General features: G+C 50.9%; 1 long non-coding RNA gene across 1 annotated transcript; it reads left to right on the forward strand.

The window, feature by feature from the left end:
* The first annotated feature begins 10,284 nt into the window (after window positions 1–10,284).
* LOC136305479 (uncharacterized) lies at window positions 10,285–11,454 on the forward strand. Its single transcript, XR_010725360.1, has 2 exons — window positions 10,285–10,662; window positions 11,139–11,454. It is a non-coding gene; the product is annotated as an uncharacterized lncRNA (long non-coding RNA).
* The last annotated feature ends 2,250 nt before the right edge of the window (window positions 11,455–13,704 follow it).

The raw sequence follows: 13,704 nt of genomic DNA on the forward strand, positions 1-13,704 counted from the left end.
CATGAGGAACCTGTGTTGGGGATGGACCTCAGGGTGACCCTTTAATGCTTCCAGACACTTTGGGTTTTTCCTCTGACTCTGACTCCTGGAAAGGTTTGTGGAATCTCTTCTCAGGCCCTGAGGTTCCAGGGCTCAGCACCAAATGCATCACTGGGCTCATTAGGAGAAAGCAAGTCCTGACAAACCACGGCTGTGCCTTTATTTCCTTCTGGCCTGGTGCAGTTCCTTAGGAAGTCTTTTCTCCTAGAGTTATGGAGAAATAGTTCAAAGAGGAATCAACACTCTTCTTTTCAAAGGGGGTATTTTTCTCTTGAGAGCAGAGGTCATTGCAGCATTCAAGTGACTGATACTGATCCAGGGTCTCTCCTAAGGAAGTCTGGCCTGGTCAGAGGAGCTGTGCCTTGAGGTCTGATCCACTTTGGACAACCATGCTCCACATTCCCTAACCCCATCCTGCCTCTCCTCACTCACCTGGGACCTGCTTTGCTCAGAGAACTGGGTTCACTCAGACAAAGAGAGGTTTTCTTCCTTTCTTAGCAATCAAAACCTCCTAAGTTCCAAACAATCTCCTCAATTTGTGGCAAGCCCAAGGTGTCACCAAGGAGGTTCCCCTTCCCCAAGGCAGAACCATGCAAGGAATGTTTTAGACACCAACGAAGATGTACGATAAACAAAAATTTAGAGTCGGCTGGAGGCAGAATTAGACCAACTCCTCAAGGACAGACAAGCTTTGAACTCCTTGCAAGTCAAAGCTCCAGGTGGGTTGTTGGGAGGTGTGTGAGTGAGGCAAGAGTGAGGGCAAGGGAAATGCAGAGAGCCCTGGAAGTGCTTCTGTGCACACAGGCTGTGGGGAAGGGCGCTGCAGCCCAGGCCTGGGCCAGGAGGGAGGCTGGATCATCATCCCAAGCTGCCCGGGGCCATGGCAAGGGGCTGTGGCCACGGACACTGGCCTGAGCCCAGTGCCTGGGCCCCTTGCCCAGGGCTGGTGTCAGTGGCCAGAGCCAGAGGGGATCCCTTGCTGGGGGCTGTGCCACGGCCACCTGCCCTGTGCCGCGCCGGCTGCTCAGGCGCCGCGGAACCAGCAGCAAACGCCGCTGCCAGGGCCAAAGGCAGCTCAGCCAGGCAGAAAGGGGCAGTGCTGGGCACTGGTTCCATGGCAGCCCTCACTGGGACAGCACACCTGGGTCACCTGTCCCGGCAATTGCCACGGAAACCTGGCTCATTGGGAATGCAATGGTGGACAAAGGTTTTAGGAGGGCCTGTCCCAATAGGACAAAGGGTGCTGGTTTTAAACTGAAGGAAGGGAGGTTCAGATGCGGAGAGATAAGGAAGAAATTTCTGAGGATGAGGCTGGTGATCCACCAGGACAGGCTTTCCCAGAGAGCTGGTCAATGCCCCCTCCCTGGAAACATTCAGGTCCAGCTGGGACAGGGCTCTGAAAAACCTGATCCGGTGAAAGATGTCCCTGCTCATCGCAGGCGTTTGGATGAGATGAGCACTGCAGAGCTCTTCCCATCCCAACCATTCCAGGATTGCATGGGGAGAAGGGGCTGCTGGCTGGACTCCATCCACTCCCTTGACTCCTCCTTGTCTCTGCTGGAGCCCACATCCAGCAGCCAAAGCCAGCCCCTTCTCTGGCCTTTCCCCCCCTGCCCCAGGGGCTGCCAGAGCCAGGGAGGCACAGGTGACCTTGAGGCTTTGCAGGGCTCAGGCACAGCGGCTGTGCCAGAGTCAGGGCTGAGGTGTCACTCTGCGGGCTGGGGCAGAGCCCAGGCAGAAATGAGCCCTGAAGCAGCAGCTGTGCAGTGGGGGCCAGCAGGCCGGGCTGCCAAGGGAGGCTTCTGGCCATGGCCTGGAAGCAGCTGCTGCTGCCAAGGTGCCTTTGGTGCCTCAGGCTCTCCCTGGCACAGCTCCCAGCACGGCACTCTGCACTTGTGCCCGAGCCCTTCGTTGTGTTGGCTTGGCCTGGGGCTTTTCCTGCAGCGGGACCTGCCCTGGTCATGGCACAGGAAAGGCAGTTCCTCATGGAGCAGGAGGCTCTGCCTGGAATGGGCTCAAACAAGTCCAACAAGGCCCTGTTTACTTCAAAATTGCTTCCTAGAGCACTATATTCTATATAATTGTTACAGCTCCTATACTGTGGAGTAAATAACTCTCTTTTTTCTATTTGCTCTGTTGTGTAAATAAATCTTTCTGTCTAATCCTGATCAGAATCAATCATAGCTGCATTTATGGAAATATATCTGGTATTGAATCGGTAATCCTGGGGGACAAATTGCATTGCAGTTCAATTCCACCTGTCCAGTCTTTTATACGTAAACCTTTGACAAAGTCTGGGACTAGGATTGGATCCAGCCACTCCCAGTCTCCTCTCTTAGATGGAATTTGAAAAGTCAGGCATCCTGGAGGGGTTTGAGGATCCATGGTGTCTGTTGGGTGTCATTTCTCCACCTCATGACTCAGCAGGAGTTTCTCCAGTGAAGAAATGAAGCTTTTGCCTGAAGCTCCCACTCTGCCCATGACAGGAAGCTGTCAGAGTCTGTCCAAGGATGTGATATGCCTCACGACTGTCTCCAATGATTGAGGACTGAGACCCCAGGCTCTGAAAGCAGCCCCTGGCCTGGCTGAGGTGGAACGCTTGCCAAGTCTCGGAGGACTGGTATGCATCTCCATGAGAGCGGAGTGCAAGAACAATGGAACTGGTCACAGTGGACTGAGCCAAGGCTGCCTGTCCAAACTGGTCTGTCCGTACTGGAGGTACGGTTTGCAGCTTGTTCCTGAGCACTCAGCCTTTACACAGCTGGTTCCCGCTTTGGCTCTGTGCCCCTTGCTTTGCTTCCCGCTTTGACCAACCTATAAAACCTCCGGAGACCCCCGCTCACTTTTGTGATCACCCCACTGGAGAAGATCGCGTCTATAGGCATCGTTAGGCGTCGAAGACTCGACCCTCCACGTTCATAGCTATAATCCCCTTCCCCTCTTTCTCTCTCTTTCCTACTATTTTTTATTTCTCTCCCCACTATGGCATTTGTTGGCACTAAATAAAGGTGCATTTTTGATGGAGTAAACTGAGTTGTTCCCTGCTGTGTCTTTTGCGCTCTGAGATCCCTAAAATAAACCATCAGGTTCCCTGCATATATTTGTGGACCCTGACATGAAATGGGCGTCACGGTCAGGATCTTGATGGACAGAGGGGTTGCGGGTTTTGTATAGCTTGTAACAGGGGAAGGACCCTCGTCTCAGCCGCACCTAGCACGCCACTTGGGTGAGCGCTGTTAGAAAGCAAGGGGGGCCAGGGAAAATTCCCGCACACTGTACACACCCAGGTGTATAGCACTCCCTGTCATCAGGATTTCACAAAAGGATCTCATTGTGCAAAAGACGGGACTGTAGTTAGTTTTTGTGTGTTTTGGGCTGCTTGGTGTAGTTGAGGAGACAACTCTTTGGAACTAAGGTGAACCTCCCAGGCAGTTTTGGTCTCCTCGCCCATTCCAGGGAAGCAAAGGGAAACACAGTTTTAGCTGTGCCTTCGGTGTAACTTGAAGCGTACCTCCCTGAGAGTGGTTTTGGTCCCTGCACAAAATGAGTGAAAAAGATAAGAACGCATTTTATGCTTTGCTAGCCAAACATGGTGCTAGACCTTCTCCAGACGGAGAAAGGTGGGCACAGAATAATTGGTTTAACTTTGAAAAGATTGTAGATAGAATATATTCTTTGCAACATGATGCTAGATACAAACTGGGCAGAAATAAAACCATTCTTTGCTCAGTTTTGGGGGCCTGTCTTTCGGCAGCCATAGAAACCCGTTTTGAACGGGTAAGTGAAGAAAAAGCAGTCATAGAATCCCTGCAGAATTTGGTAGAAGCTTTGCAAAAACAATTAGAACAGGAAAGAAATCAGAATTATTTGCTGCAGATTTCTCTTGCAGAAGAGCGAAGCAAAAATTTAAAATCTGCAGATTTACCCACAGAAATAGAAGGAAAGGAGACATACAAAATGAAACAAATATACCCTCAGAAAGAATTAGTACACATGCAAAATTGTGGGGAGCACTGTTATTCCAACTTGAGACCTCTCATTAAAACCGAATATAATTATATAAATGAAGAGGATCATGATCCCCACATAACCACCAAAGAAATACCATACACAGCCACTGAATTAGCTAAATTAAAGAAAGAATACTCCCGCCTCTCTAGTGAATCGGAGATGGAGTATGTTTTCAGAGTTTCCCTCACAGGGGGCGACCAAATTAAATTAAGTGAACAGGAAGCAAGTGGCTACTGGGGACATGGAGTTTTCTTAACAACAGGAAACACACATGCTCCATGCTCCCTGACACAGTGTGCAGCTCACTGGGCAGGGGGGTTAAACCCCCTAGAGACGGGCGACCCTCTGGCAAGAGTCGGCACCTCAGACCAACTCCTAGAAAACATACACAAAGCTGCATGCTTGCAAATGATACAGGAAAGAAAATTAATCTCTGGCTATGAGTCGCCAATGCAACAGCCTGTCAAACCTGAGATTATGACCCCCTTCATTCGAGGTTTGCCAGAGTCTCTTAAACCAACAGCAATTTTTCTTCAAAAAACAATAGCATCTATCTCCTCGGTAGATAGACTTGAAAGATTTCTCGGACACACAAGAGATCAAACTGGTTCCACTGACTCCACTGACTCCTCACCTTTTACAACTCCTAGCACACAATCTAACAGCAGTTATAAACTTTGGACATGGAGTGAGGTAGCAGAGGAGTTAGTAAATTACAGTAGAAAATATGGACCAGTGAAGTACTCAGAGGACAAACCAGAAAAACCCAGAGGAGTCAGGCACATTGCTTCTCCTAATGAAAAACCAGAAAAGGGAAAACAAATTTCCAGACGGCAGCAGCTGTGGTTGCTAGGGCTGAAAAGGGGAGTTCCACGAGAAGTAATGGATAAATTGCCGTATGATAAATTGGCTAAAATAATTTCCAATTGGCCCTGTCCCAAACCTATTGTGTGGGAATCATCCAACCAACAACCCAGTGCACCTCCTCTTCCACAAGCCTTGGGCAACCAGCCACAACATTCCCCAACACAGGTTTTAAGCAATGAGACACAGCATGCTCTCTCCCCGCTTCAGGGAAGTGAAACACACCAACCTCCTTTAAACTAGAAACTCCGTTTCTCGATAGTGAGCGAAGAAACGGAGACTGGATGTTTTTGAGGAAGCTCACAAAGGACCCGAGAACAGGGGACATATTGATTACAGCAATAGTTGGCCCCAAACAAATATTAATAACTTTTGTTGTGGACACAGGGGCCCAAATCAGTGCATTGAAAATCACACACGCCCAAAAGTGTGGGCTTGTTCCCAGCAAAAAACCATGTTGTGTTTTAAATGCCCTAGGAACTACAGAGTCTATGAGTATCGCTCTAGTAAAACTCACACTGCCCGGAGAAGACAACCCAATAGCTGTCCAAATGGTCATCGGAAACATTCCTGACAGTTTGTTAGGGATGGATATACTTGCTGGGAGACAATGGGAAGACTCAGAAGGCTTTCTCTGGTCTTTCGGAGCTCCCAGCCTTAACATCAGGCTGCTACAAACAGCTCCTTCCCTACCGTTCAGCAAAATCCCTTCTGTGAAACAATATCCTTTACCCTCTGGTGCTAAAGATGGCATCAAGCCAGTCATTCAGGAATTGAAAGATCAAGGACTAATTGTTAACACTCACAGCCCTTTTAACTCACCAATCTGGCCAGTTAAAAAACCCAATGGAAAGTGGAGACTGACAGTTGATTACAGACGGCTTAATGCCAACACAGACCCTCTTACAGCAGCGGTCCCAAATACAGCTGAATTAATAATATCAATTCAGGAGAAAGCTCACTCTATTACGGCAACAATAGATGTTAAAGACATGTTTTTCATGATACCCATACAACAAGAAGATATGGACCGTTTTGCCTTTACATGGGAGGGACAGCAATATACCTTCACACGTCTACCCCAAGGGTAGCGACACTCCCCCACTTTAGCCCACCATGCTTTAGCCCAAGAATTAGAAGAACTATCTAAACCTGACACTGTAGCTGTTTACCAGTCCATAGATGATATTTTAGTGGGAGGGGAAGAAAAAGAAGTAGTGGAGGATGTTCAACAGAAAATAATTTCCCACTTAGAAAGCCTTGGTTTGCAGATCCCCTCAGAAAAATACAAAAACCTTCTCAAGAAGTGAAATTTTGAGGCATCTGGTGGAAAGGAGGTATGACATGCATCCCACCAGACACCCTAACTTCTTTAGATCAAATCAAGATGCCTGAATCTAGAAAAGAACTCCAACAAGCTCTAGGACTATTGGTATTTTGGAGAAAACACATTCCAGATTTTTCAATTATTGCCAGACCTCTTGATGATTTGTTGAGAAAGGGAGTAAAATGGGACTGGAGCCCTTCTCAGGAAGAAGCATTACAATTGTTGATTTTTGAAGCCACAGCTCATCAGGCCCTAGGCCCTATCCACCCAGCAGATCCTTTTCAGGTAGAATGGGGATTTGCTACCTCAGGATTGTCAGTACATATATGGCAAAGGGGTCCTGAAGGCCCAATCAGACCTGTTAGCTTCTACTCCCGTGGCTTGAAAGATGCTGAAAAAAGATTTACAACTTGGGAGAAAGGCTTATTTGTTGTTACCCAAGCTCTCATAGAAGTAGAAAAAATCACAAGAAAACAACCAATTGTGTTGAGAGGTCCCTTTAAAGTCATTAAAATAGTGATCACAGGGACTCCACCTCCTGAAGGGGTAGCACAACGAGCCTCAGTAAGGAAATGGTATGCACAAATAGAGCATTCTAATAACATCTTTTCAATTACTGAAGGCGCTGTGAAAAATTTACCAATACAAGACACAGAGAATCTGAATAGCAGCCAAGACAAACCTGCCTCAGTTCTTAAAATAGCCCCTCCCTTCTCCCCTGAGCAAACAGCACATTCATGGTTTACTGAGGCCTCAGCTAAGCGTGAAGGAAAAGTGTGGAAATACAGAGCTGTAGCTTTGCACACTTCTTCTGCAGAGCGGATCATTACAGAAGGGGAAGGCAGTGCCCGAATTGGGGAACTTAGAGCTGTTTGGAGTGTTTTCCAGAGGGAGGCACAAAACACCTCTCTTGTCTGTATTTACACTGACTCCTATGCTGTATATAAGGGCTGCACTGAACGGCTGCCTTTCTGGCAACAGAATGATTGGGAAGTTAACAGAATTCCAGTGTGGCAGAAAGAAAAGTGGCAAGAAATTTTACAAATTGCAAGTCAAGGGAATTTTGCTGTAGGGTGGGTAGCCTCTCACCAGACAGATGATAATCCAGCAGGAGAATGGAATAACAGAGCTGATGAATTAGCAAAATTAAGTCCTCTGAAAAAGGATGAAATCACTGAAGATTGGGAGCACTTATTAGAATGGCTGCATGTAAAACGACAACACACAGGTACAAAAGATTTATACCAGGAAGCTCATGCCCGGGCTTGGCCCGTTACCAGAGAAATGTGTAACACCTGCATTTCAGCCCGTGAGCAGCGTCGCAAACGGCTAGAAAGACATCCTTTAGAGGATGACCCACTACACTTGAGGACAGGTAAAGGCTTATGGGATGCATGGCAGGTAGATTACATGGGTCCCTTTAAGCAATCAGGAGGTAAACATTTTGTGTTAGTGGGGGTTGAGATTACATCTGGATCAGTTCAGGCCGAGGCATTTAAAAGGGCTACAGGGGAAAACACTGTTAAAGCATTGCAGATATGGTTCGGGACTTTCCCAAAACCACAGGAAATTCAATCTGATAATGGGTCACACTTTACTGCTAAAGTAGTACAGGAATGGGCAAAAGGTGAAGGGATAAAATGGACTTTTCACACTCCCTATTACCCTCAAGCTAACGGAATTGTAGAAAGGACTAACGGTCTTTTAAGACGACTTCTGAAACCACAAGAGGGAGGCTGGGATGGCCGGTTGCATAAAGCTGTGCAAAGTGAAAATGAAAGATGGGGGGTGAATGGGTGCGCCAAAATTACTGCTTTTTGCCCAAATCCTCTGAGCTTAATCTCCTCACAAAGAGGACCAAATGATCCCGAAAATCCAGTTCATGACCCGGGACACCCTGTTTTGGTAGACCTCCCTACGGTGGGAGAAGTACCACTTGTGTTGAAAACTTCTCTGAATAAAGTTGTGTGGATAGCATCTGATGCCTTAGGAAAAGAACATCGGATAAATACCCGCTGGATAATTCCATCATTTTAATGTTCTGCCCTTAGGTGGCAGATTTTTCTGTGTTTTGCTATTGCAGGAGAACTCCGAGGGGACACTTCAAGTGACATGAAAACAAAATAACCATGTTAACATTATTAATACTTCTCTGTATCCTGCCACACTCCCATGGCCAGGAGCCAGCTGAGTGGCCGTGGTCTGAAGACACTGTTAGATATACCAGTACTCAAGAATCACATCCCAGAAGTCGTCACCTGAACCTGGCAACCTCAGGGTATCATGGGGGTCCACGTGAGTGGGGATGGGATAAGAATGAACGGGTTACAACTCTAAATGGTACAGTTGGTTTGGGGATATTTTTGTGGGCGGATGTTGGGATCGGGATTGTGTGGGGCTGGGTGGGTGGGATGTGGTTTGATAGTAAATCAAACTTGGAGAGTTCTTGATCACATGGACTGGGATCACATGGACTGGGATTTCACAGGCTGGACCATCTGGATCAGAACCATAGAAACTGGGATCATCTGGACCGGGGTGGCGGCCTCGGAACGATGCGAACCGAGGCGGTCCCGCCCGGCCCAGGGCAACCTCCCCGTCCCTCCCAGTCCCGCCCGGGGGCGCGGCCAAAACTCCCCGCAGCGAACGCGGCGGTCCCGGAGCGATCCTGGAGCCGATCCCGGAGCGATTCCGGGTCCGATCCCGGTCCCTGTTTCGGCCTCGGTCTCAGTCTCGGTCCCGGAGCGCTCCCGGTGCTGATTCCGGTCGCGGTGCCGATCTCGATCCCGGAGCGGTGCCAGTCTCGGTGCCAGTGCCGGTTCCAGTTTCAGTCCTGGTCTCAGTCTCGGTGTCGGAGCGGTGCCGGTGCCGTTTTTGGTCCCGGAGTGCTCCCACTGCCAATCGCAGTCCTGGTCCCGGAGCGGTGCCAGTCTCGGTGCTGGTTCCGGTGCCGGTCTCGGTCTCCATCCCGGAGCGCTCCCGGTCTGGGTTCTGGCCGCAGTCCTGGAGCAGTCCTGGTGCCGGTGCTGGTTCCGAAGCGCTCCCGGCGCCGGTCCCAGTGTCGGTGTCAGTCTTGGTTCCGGTACCAGTTCTGGTGCCGGTTTCGGTGTCGGTCCCACAGTGCGGGTCCCGGAGCGGTGCCGGTCTCGGTTCCGGTGTCGGTCTCGGTCTCGGTGCCGGAGATTTTAGGGTCTTTTGGGTGATTTTAAGCCAAACCGGGCCCTTTTAGGACCGCGCGTTCCCTTGACCCCGCCCATTCCCCCTCAAAATTCCCGCCGTTTCCTGGACCCCCGCCCCTTTCCCCTCCCAGTTCCCGCCCTTTCTCTGACCCCGCCTCGTTCCATTCGTTCCCCGCCCTTTCATTGGCCACGCCTCTTTTTCCCGTGGGCCCCGCCCATCTGCTGGCGCGTTCCGTCCGGCGCATGCGCAGACGACCCAGAGGTGGCTCTCCCGGGCGCCGCCATCTTTGTTCCCGGTCCCCCGAGCCGGCTCCGGCGTGTCCGAGACCTGCGGTGGGGGCATGGGGGATCTATAGGGGATCTATAGGGGATCCATAGGGGATCTATAGGGGTCTGAGAGGACCTGGAAGTCTCCTTAGAGGATTTGGTGGGGGATCTGCAGGAGATTTGGGGCGGTCTGTAGGGGCTTTAGGGCGGTCTGGGGATCCCTAAAGGGGGCTGGGCGGGTCTCGGGGCTCTATCGGGGTCTGGGGGCTCTGTAGAGGGTCCAGCGGGGTCCGTAAAGGGGGTCCGGGCGTCCCTAAATGGGGTCTGGGTGTCTGTGGGGGATTTGGGGGGTTTCTGTGGCGTTTTGGTGGTTTGGGGGGTCTGTAGGGGATCTCTAGGGGTCAGCGGGAGCCTGTAGCGGGTCCGGAGAGGTCTGGGGGTGTCTGTGGGTCCCTGTGGGGGATTTGGGGGGTCTGGGGGGGTCTGGAGGTCCCCAGGGGGGTCTGAGGGGATATGTAGGGGCTCGATAGAGGGTCCTTGGGTGCCTGGGGGACCCTATAGGGGATCTAGGGTTCTCTACTTGGGATGTAAGGGGGTCTGGGGGAGTCTTGGCATCTCTATAGTGGAGTTTTGGCGCCCATAAAGGAAATTTTTGTGAATTTTTGGCTCTATACAGCTAATTCTTGGAAATTTGGGGTCCAAATTGGGCAATTTGGGGTGTTCTATTGAATTATTAAAAAAATAGGAATAGCGCCCTAATGCCGATATCCAACAATGACGGACAAAAGACTCTCCAGCAGTTTAGAGTTAGAAAGTGTATGTTTAATTACGACGCCAGACAGCGTGCGGGATAGCTCCCGAACACACGCGCGCTCACAGAAGATCACAGGGTCTTTTTATGTACAGAAGGATTGAATACCCAAAACACAAATGTATATTCATGACTTCAGTACCTCCCATTCCCCGCTTCCTATGGTAATTAGCCAAAAGCTATTAAGCATGCGTGGTTTGTTCTTTGAAATGGGTCGGTGGTCTTTTTTATGGGGCGGGGTCTCAAAATGATGAAGTAAGTGAGTCTTCTTCACTTTGACTTTTTAACCTTTTAGTGTTGCGTGACAACTGAATCCCATTTTCCCAGGAGTATTTGATTTCTGAGTTCATTGTCCTTCTTGAAGCCTATTGATTAGTCAGAATACACAAACATAAGTTGACAGGCCCCATGATTTATCAGTTCCTTGAATCCGGCTTCTGCTTATCAAAAGGGAAGTCTATCTGTCTTACTTCAGCAATATCCAGTTAAAGTCTGTAATTCTTCAAAATTAATGTTTCAATCCCCTTGGTCCCTGCTCCCTCGTGGCCATGGCAAGAGCGGGCTGGGCTGGCCCTGGCAGGGGGCTCTCCTCGGGTCCCTGCTGATCAGGGCTATGGCCCCGTGTTCCTCTGTCTTGCAGCCCTTGAAGACACGGCAGATGACAGCAGCCCTGCCATCAGAAACCTGGCCATTGAAACAGCCTTGGTCCTCCGGGCAGTCCAGAGAGCTCCGTACTCCATCCCGCGGAAGCTGCGAGATCAGCTGCGCAGGGCACGGAAGACACGGCCTCGACTGTCGGGCCTGGGCTGGCTGCGCTGCTGGAGCTCTACGGAGAGCTGATCTGGGACACTCTGTCTGCTGGGGCCAACTGAGCCAGCGGGGATTTTCTTCTTCTACAGGATTCTTCTTTTCTTCTTTTTTTTCTTCAGTATATAAATATAGGATATGTGTTACAATACACGGACTCCCAGGATTTTTCTTTTGCTGCCCTGGGTGCACAGGGGAAGAGGGGGAAAAGGGTGCTTTGTGCTCAGCATGCTGCCCAGGCGTGCAGCCTTGCAGAGAAAATGGCCAGAAGCCCCTCGGCCCTCGGTGGTCCTGCGGAAGCCTTTGCACTGCCAAGAGAGCGCGTGGGCGGGGGCCTGGGCTGTGGGCATCCCTGCGAGGCCGGAGCCTGGAGATGGCCACAAGCCCTGTGCCAGCCAGGAACCGCCGTCTGTGTCCTCCTGCCCGTGTGCTGCTGGCCGGATTGCTGAGGGCTCCGCGGTGCCTCTTGATCGGGCTCCTCTGGAGCTGCTGTGGGGCTGCGCCTCTGCTGCCGGGCAGGCTGGCCGGGCTGGGGGAGACTCTGAGGGGCTGGGCTGGTGGGAAGCCCTGAGGAATTGGGTGTCAGAGGCCACAAGCAGCCCCTGGGGAGCTGCCATGTTCCTGCCAGCCGGCTGCTCTGGCGCTCCCCCAAAGCACCTGCGGAGTGAGTGCAGGGAAAGGTGGAACCTTGCGCTCAGGGCCCTTCTCGAGCTCACTGAGGATCCCTCCCTCAATGGTGACAAGGGGGCAGTGGCTGGAGCTGAGCTGGGGAATGCAGTCGCTTGGGCTTGGCTGGGCTTCGAGAGCTCAGGCAGCTGCTCCCAGCTCTCCTGCCTCCTGGTTCGGCTGCCCGAGTACCTCGGGACAGGCCTTTGGCCTCTGGGCCCTGTTGGCACCAGGGCGGCGTTTCACGACTTGTGTTCCTCACAGGCCAGAAAAGTGTGGCCCCTGCCTGAACATTTTGTGGAGCTCCTGCGGGACACAGATGAACAGTCAGTCAGGATGACGGCCGTGATACTCAGCTTTGCAGTTTTGGACAAGGACATGCTGAGACCCAGCCCTGTCGCCCTGCTGCTGGTTGCGGTGCTCCTGCCACTCTCTGACCATGCAAGGCTCTGTGCCCCCAGCCACGGCCACTGTGTGCCCACCAAACACTTGGTGCCCTGTGGGTTTGCAGGCTCACGCCCAGCTGAGCCCCGAGCAGCCGATGCTGAGGTCTTTTTTTCTTCCTTTCATAGAGGATAACGGCCAGGTGCAGCTGCTGTCCACACTGCTCTTCTGAAAATTGGTGACTGTTTGCAGGGCCCCTGGGAGGGAATATTGGGGGTTCCTGGCAGCAGGATCCTTGTGCAGCTTCAGGCTGGGGTGGGCAGCACTTCCATCTGCAGCTTCCATGTGCTGCTCCGGCAGCTGCTGCTGCTGGGGATCCTGAGGGAAGAGGCAACGGGAGGGATGGAAATGCTGCATGGACAGCAGCAGCCAGGGCCAGGAATGAGCTTTGCCTTCCTGGTGCCGAAATGAGGCTCCTTTAGTGCAAGAGGAGGCAAAGGCAAAATCAATTTCAACAATTCAAGGAAAACTGTAGAAAACTGGAAGCCTCTCAAAATGTCACACACATTCATCTGGGAGCTCTTCAGTGTTGGTTCTTGTAAAAAGCCTTTCCCGTTTTCCCTTGGCTCTGAGATTCTGGGAGCCACCGCTGGGCTTCAGAGTTCAACTGATTTTTATTTTCCAGGTTTTTAAACAGAGCTCTGAATTGGGCATCTCTTGCCACTTTTTCTGCTCAGAACCTTGAGAAAGGTTCTCTGCTCCTGTGAGCCACATCTTGAAGGGTGCTTGGCAACCATGGAATGCTCTGGGAAAGCACTTGATTGACTTCAGGGCCAGGCTGGAGAGCTCAGCCTGAGGAAAGAACTGTTCCAGATGCCTCTGTCCATGTCCAGCTCCTCACAGCTGAGTCCCTGAACACCCTGGGTGGTTTATAGGGATTGATTTTCCCCTCCTGTTCACTTGGAGGTGATTTTGCCATCCTTTAGAGGAACATCTGACCAGCCCCTGCCCCCATTCCATTTTATTCTCTCCACTTTGAAGCTGGACCGCTGGGTTTGACATGTAAATTGGTAGTGTCTCGTCGTTCTTTCCTCCAGCCCTCAATTGTGACTTGTATTAAACACTGCAAATGGCCTCCTTTGTCTGGTGGGGAAGATGTGAGGTGGAGAAAGTTATCAGGATTTGTTTTCATGAACCTTGTGCTAGTAAAGAAAAATGAGGTTTGTCATTTTGGTGTGGTGCTGAGTGTTGGGATTTGGGAGTTTATTTCTTGCTATTGTTCTTATTATTTATTAGTGTTACTTTTCACTGGTCAGATTTTTAAATCTTAGACATGATTAACCAAGGCT

This window comes from Chamaea fasciata, unplaced genomic scaffold, assembly GCF_029207755.1.
Source record: "Chamaea fasciata isolate MVZ Bird 193981 ecotype frontalis unplaced genomic scaffold, bChaFas1.0.hap1 SCAF_435, whole genome shotgun sequence".
NCBI classification, from domain to species: Eukaryota; Metazoa; Chordata; class Aves; order Passeriformes; family Sylviidae; genus Chamaea; species Chamaea fasciata.